At 41.8% G+C, this 9,405-nt stretch overlaps 1 long non-coding RNA gene across 1 annotated transcript; it reads left to right on the top strand.

Moving 5' to 3' along the window:
• Positions 1-1,661: 1,661 nt before the first annotated feature.
• Positions 1,662-7,895, top strand: LOC117509861. The gene is made up of 3 exons (XR_004560574.1): positions 1,662-1,874; positions 5,194-5,198; positions 7,885-7,895. It is a non-coding gene; the product is annotated as an uncharacterized LOC117509861 (long non-coding RNA).
• The last annotated feature ends 1,510 nt before the right edge of the window (positions 7,896-9,405 follow it).

The following is a 9,405-nucleotide window of genomic DNA, read 5'->3' on the forward strand; positions in this document are numbered from 1 at the left end:
CTAACACAAGCGAGTGTGGGAAAACAAATCTGAGAGCCAAAACCTTGGACCACGTGTTCACTGCACACTGCTGATCCTCAAAATATGCCCCATGGGGTTAAAGTTACCCAATCAGGCACTCATTTAAATAACTGGAAGTTATTTAAACTTAGATTCTGTCCTTAGCACATTATCTTAAATACCACGTTGACTGTGGGCGGTAAAGATTTATTAACCAAATATAGTCACTATGTGAAAAACAAAAAAATAAAATAATAATAAATTAATTCAGGAGAATAAAATCCTTATGAGAATGCTAATGTCAAGAGAAAAATAAAAGCCATGGCTGGAAGAGGAAAAAGTCACATTTAAATGCAAATAAACTCAAAATCATACTCTAATTTTTGTAACATTTCTCCAATTTCAATTTATTTTCTCAGTTATTTCATTTATATAGCGCCAAATCACAACAAAGCTGCCTCAAGGCACTTCACATAAGTCAGGTCTAACCTTACCAACCCCTAGAGCAAGCACACAGGCGATAGTGGGAAAGAAAAATTCCCTCTGATGATTTGAGGAAGAAACCTCAAGCAGACAAGACTCAAAGGGGTGACCCTCTGCTTGGACCATGCTACCGACAGAGTTGACAATACAAATATAAAGGAAATTTTGGGAGTCCATGCTGGTGTACAGGATGGGAGGCTTGCAGAAGAAAACACCCAGGCCCACCTCTGGATGGAGTCACACCTCAAACAGTGAGAGAGAAAAACAGAATCACGTGGTGGAAAGACAAGAAATAACGTATAATTTGTCAGCAATTAAGCAACAAGAAAAACAGAAGAAATACTAAGGTGATCGCCGGCCACGAGCACTAAGCTTCACTAAAAGGCCCAGAATTTCTTCCCTGCCACCCCTCAAACTGCAATTTCCACCAAACTTAGCACATACATGTGGCAAGGGGTGGTGGCCCAGTGGTTAAATGTATTTGTTTCCATTGCAGTTGGTTCCTGGTTTGAGGCCATCCCAGCCCAACTGGTGATCTTTGAGTACTATATGTCACAGACATGAACGAGCGAAGCTCTTCATTATCTCCCCATGTCATTTAGGTCCTTCAGACCTTTTTTTGAGCAAATGCTTCAGGGGAGCATTAGCATGGCTAATGGCACCCCCCCCCCCCCCCCCCCCCCCCCCCCCGCCTTTTTAAGAATTTTTCTTTATTTGCCTCTCACATGCTTGGAAGTTCCTCACCATCGAACCGTGTCATTTATGTCTTTCAGACGTTTTTGAGCAAATGCTTCAGGGGAGCATTAGCATGGCTAAAACCTGTCAGCTTCTGAGGGGGCTCTGCCCCCAGCCCTCCTGCCTTTTTAATTATTTTTCTTTATTTGCCTCTCACATGCCTAAAAGCTCCTCACCATGAAACCATGTCATTTAGGTCCTTCAGACTTTTTTTTTCAGTAAAATGGTTCTTGGGAGCATGAGTATGACTAAAACCTTTCAACTTCTGGGGGGGGGGGGGGGGGGGGGCAGACGCCCCACCTTCTTAAGCATTTTTCTTTTTTGCCTTTCAGTTGACCCCCTTAATTACAGCCCTCTTAACTCCCCATCACTTTAAGCCTTTTTTTTTATTTGAAAACTACACCACATTATTTGTCTGATCACAAAGATTCCAAAAAGGTATAGTTTGGACTATCTATGACTGAATGTTATGGAGTTATGGGGTAAAAGGTGCAACAATGGTGACAAAGGCCAGTTTCAGTTTGTACAGGGGTCAAAGTTAAAGTTGCTCCAATTTTTTAAACAGTGATGCACATTACTGGTCGAGTTAATCAGGTTTTAAAAAGTAACGGTTTGCATCATGTGTCATGCTTAGTTCATGTTACAGGGTAACATATGTCACATGTCATAGAATCAAGTGGACAATGACCTTGTTTGACCTTTACTTTGGAGAACAAGCATGGGAGCCAATTTAACTTTTGACCCCTGTACAAACTGAAATTGTCCTTTGTCACCATTATTGCTGTTTTAACCCAAAACTCCATAACATTCAGTCATAGATAGTCCAAACTATACCTTGTTGGAATCTTTATAATCAGACAAGTAATGTGATGTAGTTTTCAATTTGATTGGAGTTTTCATTTTGATTTATCTCCTGGATTACTTTGAGAAGAAAATAGAAGACATTAGGTTAAACATATCCCGGCATGCCTCAACCCAGCCACTACACCCTGCTATTGAGGTGGGCGCCATTACTGAGGTATTACCTAGATTTACAGAATTTGTTAGTATCTCTCAAGGCATGGTGATGAAACTCATAACGTCAACAAAAAGCACAACCTGTTTATTTGATCCTATACCAACAAAACTGTTTGAGGACCTGTGGCCCACTCTTGGGCCGACTGTGCTGGAAATGAATAATCTCTCATTAACTTCCGGATCTGTTCCAAATTTTTTCAAATCTGCAGTGATTAAACCATTACTTAAGAAACCTAATCTTGACCCGAGTGTATTGAAAAACTATCGGCTGATATCAAATCTATCATTTTGCTCTAAAAGTCTGGAAAAAGTGGTGTCACAGCAGCTCGTGGACTATTTTACTGAGAATAATCTCTTTGAGCCACTGCAGTCTGCTTTTAGAAAATATCATTCCACAGAGACGGCTCTCACTAAAGTGCTGAATGATGTTCTGCTTACAATGGATTCGGACACCACTACAGTTCTGTTGCTGTTAGATCTCAGTGCTGCATTTGATACAGTGGATCATCATATTCTACTTGATAGGCTGGAAAATCACTATAGGATTACTGGGAGTGGCCTTGCATGGCTGATGTCATACTTGAGTTGTCGTTTTTACTGTTTTGTACAGTAACATTACCTCTAACCTTAGTGACATGAAATTTGGGGTTCCACAGGGGTCCGTTTTAGACCTCCTGCTTTTTTCCCTTTATATAGCACCCCTTGGGCACATATTGCGGTGTTTTGGGATTACCTTTCACTGCTATGCTGATGATACTCAGTTATACATGCTGATAACTGCTGGTAATCTCATCCACATAAAATCCTTACAAGATTGCTTGCATCAGTGAGGAGGTGGATTTCTAGAAACTTCCTACTTTTGAAATCTGATAAGACTGAAATGATGGTTCTTGGTGCAGTGAGACTTCGGCAGCAATTTGACCAGTTAACGCTCAGCCTCGGCTCGTGTGTCATACATCATACTGATAAAGTGAGGAACCTTGGGGTAATTTTTGATCCTACATTGTCCTTTGACCTCCACATTACAAATGTTACGAGGACTGCTTTCTTCCACCTGCGAAATATAGAGAAGATTTGTCCCATCCTGTCTATGGCTGATGCTCAGGACCCTGACCATGCCTTTATCTCTTCTAGATTGGACTACTGCAATGTTCTATTTTCTGGTTTACCGCAGCCCAGCATTAGGGCTCTCCAATTGGTTCAAAATGCTGCAGCCAGATTTTTGACACGGAGAAAGTTCATTACACATTACACCCATTTTGGCATCCCTTCACTGGCTTCCTGTCCCAGTGAGATCAGATTTTAAGGTTCTGCTACTAGTCTATAAAATTGTTCACGGACTGGCACCTCCCTACCTAGCTGACCTAATCAAACCTTACGTACCGGTCCGGGCTTTACGTTCTCAGGGTGCAAGACTACTTTGTGTCCCTAGGGTGAATAAGAAGTCTGCGGGTCATAGAGCTTTTTCTTATCGTGCTCCTGTTCTGTGGAATGATCTCCCTGCATCAATAAAACAGTCAGATTCTGTGGAGACTTTCAAGTCCAGACTTAAGACGCACTTATTTTCCTTTTCGTATGGCTAGCATACTGGTATAGTATAGTTCTGTGCTTCATTTTATTCATTTTATTAGGAAACGGAGCATGCTGCGGCCCTCAACTTTACCTAAATTCGGGTCTTTTAGTGAAGCATAGGGCTAGTGGCCGGCGATCACCTTAGTATTTCTCTGTTTTTCTTGTTTTTTAATGCTGGCAAATTATACTGTTTCTTGTCTTTCTGATGTCTCATTCTGTTTTTTTTTCTCTCTGTTTAAGGTGCAGCTCCATCTAGAGATGGGTGTAGTATTTGTGCTGGAGACCCTCCTGTCCTGTGCACCAACAGCATTTCCTGTATATTTGTTTTGTGAATTGTTCTGTAATTTATGTCTGTAGCATGGCCTAAGCAGAAGGTCACCCCTTTGAGTCTGGTCTGCTTGAGGTTTCTTCCTCAGAGGGAGTTTTTCCTTAGTACTGTTGCTATGGGGGTTAGTAAGGTTAGACCTTACTTGTGTGAAGTGCCCTGAGGCAACTCTGTTGTGATTAGTCGCTATATAAATGAAAATAAATTGTAAATTGAAAATTGAAAAATTGAGGAAATGAGGAAGAAATTAAGTAATAGAGGAAATGATGAAGGAATAAGGAAGTAACTGAGGAAATGATGAAGGAAATGAGGTTGGAAAATTAAGGAAATGACAAAGGAATAGGGGAAAGAAATGAGGAAATGAAGGAAATTGGGAACTGGAAAAGTAAATGAGGAAGGAAATGAGGACAAGAATGATAAATGGTAAATGAACTGCATTTATATAGCGCTTTTCCATCTGCATTAGACACTCAAAGTGCTTTACAAATAATGCCTCACATTCATCTCGATATGAGGGTGCTGCCATACAAGGTACTCACTACACACCAGGAGCATCTAGGGGATTAAGGACCTTGCCCAAGGGCCCTTACTGATTTTCCGGTCAGGCTGGGATTTGAACCTGGGATCCTCTGGTCTCAAGCCCAACGCTTACTACTAGACCATCCCCAACAACTCACACTTGAACTCAAGTGACCTCTGGCAATTAATGCCTCTTTGTGCATTTCTTTGCATCGCTGTGACACCAGTGGCCCATCAGTGGATTAATATTTAAGTCTCTCACTACTCCAACTAGAACTGATGAAGCTTTTCTGAAAGAAGAGTGAAATATTTTAGAAACTAAACAAGTCAACCTATTTGGATACTGTAACCTATAGACGACTGAGAATCTCCAGTCATGAGCCTCATTTATGGTCAACTTTAAATACAGATACGGGCAGAGCTTCCTGTTGGCACTCTGCATTTATTTTGTCCATATTTGTGCATGTTTTATCAAAGTCTGTAGATGAAAGGGGGTGTTGCCATTGGAATTTGTTAAGGCAAAGTCACCAACAGCTCAAGAGAGATGGTAAAGTCACAGAAACTATGACCAAATATTTGCACATTACTTTCCTCAGTGACAGCACGCAAAGAGAAGTTCATCTTAAGTTTGATGATAATTAAATAATCACGAGATTCTCTCAGGGGTCGCTGTGGTCCCTAATAAGCACATTTGTTTAATTATAAAAGTTTAAAACCCAGGGAAATGATGGTTCGTGTCAGTTTTGCCAGCAGCAAGAATCGACTCACAGTTGTTCAAAGGGCCTTAAAGTATTTCATACGGAATTATTTTGTTATCCATGTCACAGCGTGGAAAAGGGGAATAAAGACATGGGTTCTACCTGAACGTCCACATATATCGAAATGGATAAGCTACAAGCTACAACTTAACTACTGGACAGAATTACATGATTAGATGGAATTTGAGATCTCAGTTGTCCATTAGTGCTGAAGCAGTTCAAAGACATTCGTCTTCATATTTTTGAGAGCGTTTTGGACAGAAAGCTTAGCTAACTACAATTCAATTCAATTTATTTTCCTTTATATAGCGCCAAATCACAACAGAGTTGCCTCAAGGCACTTCACACAGATAAGGTCTAACCTTACCAACCCCCAGAGCAACAATGGTAAGGAAAAACTCCCTCTGAGGAAGAAACCTCAAGCAGACCAGACTCAAAGGGGTGACACTCTGCTTGGGCCATGCTACAAACATAAATTACAGACATAATTCACAGAACAATTCACGGATGAATATACAAGAATTGTAAACACACAACTCCCATCTCTGGATGGAGCTGCACCTTAAACAGAGAAAAAACAGAATCAGGCATCAGAAAGACAAAAATACTGTATAATTTGCCAGCATTAAACAAGAAAAACAGAAGAAATATTAAGGTGATCGCCGGCCGCTAGCCCTAAGCTTCACTAAAAGACCCAGAATTTAGGTGAAGTTGAGGCCGCGGCCCACTCCAATTACTAATAACATGAATTAAAACAGTAAAAAGCATAAAACAAAACTGTACCAGTATGCTAGCCATATGAAAGGGAAAATAAGTGCGTCTTAACTCTGGACTTGAAAGTCTCCACAGAATCTGATTTTTTTATTGACACAGGGAGACCCACAGACTACTTATTCACCCTAGGGACACAAAGTAGTCCCGCACCCTGAGAACATAAAGCCCGGGCCGGTACGTAAGGTTTAATTAGGTCAGCTAGGTAGGGAGGTGCCAGTCCATGAATAATTTTATAGGTTAGTAGCAGAACCTTAAAATCTGATCTCACTGGGACAGGAAGCCAGTGAAGAGACGCCAAAATGGGTGAAATGTGGTCGAACTTTCTGCTTTGTGTCAAAAGTCTGGCTGCAGCATTTTGAACTAATTGGAGAGCCCTAATCCTAGACTGCGATAAACCAGAAAATAGAACATTGCAGTAGTCCAATCTAGAAGAGATGAACGTATGAATCAGGGTCTCAGCATCAGCCATAGACAGGATGGGACGAATCTTCACTATATTTCGCAGGTGGAAGAAAGTAGTCCTAGTAATATTTCTAATATGGAGGCCAAAGGACAATGAAGGATCAAAAATTACCCCAAGGTTCCTCACTTTGTCATTGTGATGTATGACACACGAGCCTAAGCTGAGTGTTAACTGGTCAAATTGATGCCGATGTCTCACTGGACCAAGAACCATCATTTCAGTCTTTTCAGAGTTTAAAAGTAGGAAGTTTCTAGACATCCAACTTCTCACTGCTGCAAGGCAATCTTCTAAGGATTTTATGTGAACGAGATTGCCAGCAGTTATCGGCATGTATAACTGAGTATCATCTGCATAGCAGTGAAAGGTAATCCCAAAACGCTGCAATATGTGCCCAAGGGGTGCTATATAAAGGGAGAAAAGCAGGGGGCCTAAGACAGACCCCCGTGGAACCCCAAATTTCATGTCACTAAAGTTAGAGGTAGTGTTACTGTACAAAACACAGTGAGAACGACTGGTCAAGTATGACGTCAGCCATGCAAGGGCACTCCCAGTAATCCCAAAGTGATTTTCCAGCCTATCAAGTAGAATATGATGATCCATTGTATCAAATGCAGCACTGAGATCTAATAGCAATAGTACCATAGTGGTGTCCGAATCCATTGTAAGCAGAAGATCATTCACCACTTTAGTGAGAGCCGTCTCTGTGGAATGATATTTTCTAAAAGCAGACTGCAGTGGCTCAAAGAGATTATTCTCAGTAAGATAGTCTACGAGCTGCCGTGACACCACTTTTTCCAGAATTTTAGAGAAAAATGATAGATTTGATATCGGCTGATAGTTTGTCAATACACTAGGGTCAAGATTAGGTTTCTTTAGTAATGGTTTAATCACTGTAGATTTGAAACATTTAGGAACAGATCCAGAAGTTAAAGAAAGATTAATAATTTCCAGCACAGTCGGCCCAAGAGTGGGCCACAGGTCCTTAAACAGTTTTGTTGGTATAGGATCAAATAAACAGTTTGTGCTTTTTGTTGACTTTACGAGTTTTGTCAGCATGCCTAGTGAGATACTGTCAAATTCTGTAAATCTAGGTAATACCTCAGTAGTGGTGCCGACATCAATAGCAGGGTGTAGTGGCTGGATTAAGGCATGCCGGGATATGTTTAATCTAATGTCTTCTATTTTCTTCCCAAAGTAATCCAGGAAATCTTGTGCTGTAAAAGGAGAGCGAACTACAGGTGGTTGACCATGCAAAAGTGTTGCCACCGTGTCGAACAAGAACTTTGAGTTATGCTTGTTTTTGTTGATCAAATCAGAGTTGTAAGTCCGCTTTGTAGCCAATAATGCATGCTTATAGTCTAAGATAGCATCACGCCACGCAAGGTGAAATACTTCTAATTTTGAATGACGCCATTTCCGTTCTAGACCTCTTGCTTTATGCTTGAGGTCACGCAGATAATCATTGAACCAAGGTGACTGTGATTTGGGGGGAGCGCGGTTTTAACACAGGTGGTGCAATCATGTCGAGTGTAGTTTTGAGCACTGAGTTTAAACTATCCACAAGTCTGTCTACTGACTGGGTATTTGTCAAATGTGAAGCTAAGACATCAGGCAGTCTAGCTTCGAGTTCAGTCTTGGTTGAGGAGTTGATGCATCGCTGTAATGATATATAAGGTTGTTGTTCCACTAAACACGGCAGCGAAACTGTAAACTTAATTAGTGAGTGATCAGACACCACTGATGTAAGAGGTATGATGTCAATATTCGTGACAGCAATACCACGTGCGAGAACCAGATCCAGGGTATTTCCACTAATGTGTGTCGAATCCCGAATGCATTGCTGAAATCCTAATGCATCCACAATTTCCATAAATGATTTGCAGAGGGGATCAGAAGGCTTATTTATATGAATGTTAAAGTCACCAATGATCAGAATGTTATCTACACTAGTTGACAAATTAGAGATGAACGCACCAAATTCATCTAAGAATTCAGAATATGGTGTTGTGTGGGCCACTGAAGAGGAGGTATTGCTGGCCCACCACCACCAGATAGCGCCCTGCTTGAAGTGCGGGCTTCAAGCACGAGAGGGCGTCATAGCAACCGGGAGTGACAGCTGTCACTCGTCATCAGCACCAGCTGTCACTCATCCACATCACATCACCATCACCATAAAGGCCGGACTGCAACTCCACCTCCCCGCCGAGAAATCAGCTACCTTAGAGGTAATTCTCTGCTGTACTGAAAATAGTCATAGTTTGAACTCTTTTTGCAGCCGCTTTCCTGTGGTGTGCCTTATCTGCTGGATTGGCGTTTGGTGTGAACAGCGACGGCTTTGCTTCACACCCCAACCAGATAAGTGTTTAGACAGGAGCTGCACGAGTGTGTTATTGGAGGTGGAGGTGCTCCCTCCCTAAGGAACACAGACTGTCGGATTACTGAGTGTGCGTACTCACACTCACCTGTGCTGTTTTTGTCTCTGCCAGCAGTGCCAGGTCTGACAGCTGGAGACGGTGGCCACCTGGGGACCCAGGACTTGGCGACTCCGGTGTTCTTCAGATCCGTTGGCGGTGAGGGCCGTGTGGGATCTGGCTCGGTTTTGGATGGGCGTCTCCTATCCTTAAGCCTGCCCACACGTCACTCAACGTATAATTGACTGTAGTTCCAAACCTGTTATTGTCTGTATTCCGTTGTGCACAATTTACAACATTAAATTGTTACTGTTTGGCTTATCCATTGCCCATTCATTTGCGCACCCC

The sequence above is a fragment of the Thalassophryne amazonica genome, chromosome 5, assembly GCF_902500255.1.
Source record: "Thalassophryne amazonica chromosome 5, fThaAma1.1, whole genome shotgun sequence".
Lineage (NCBI taxonomy): Eukaryota > Metazoa > Chordata > Actinopteri > Batrachoidiformes > Batrachoididae > Thalassophryne > Thalassophryne amazonica.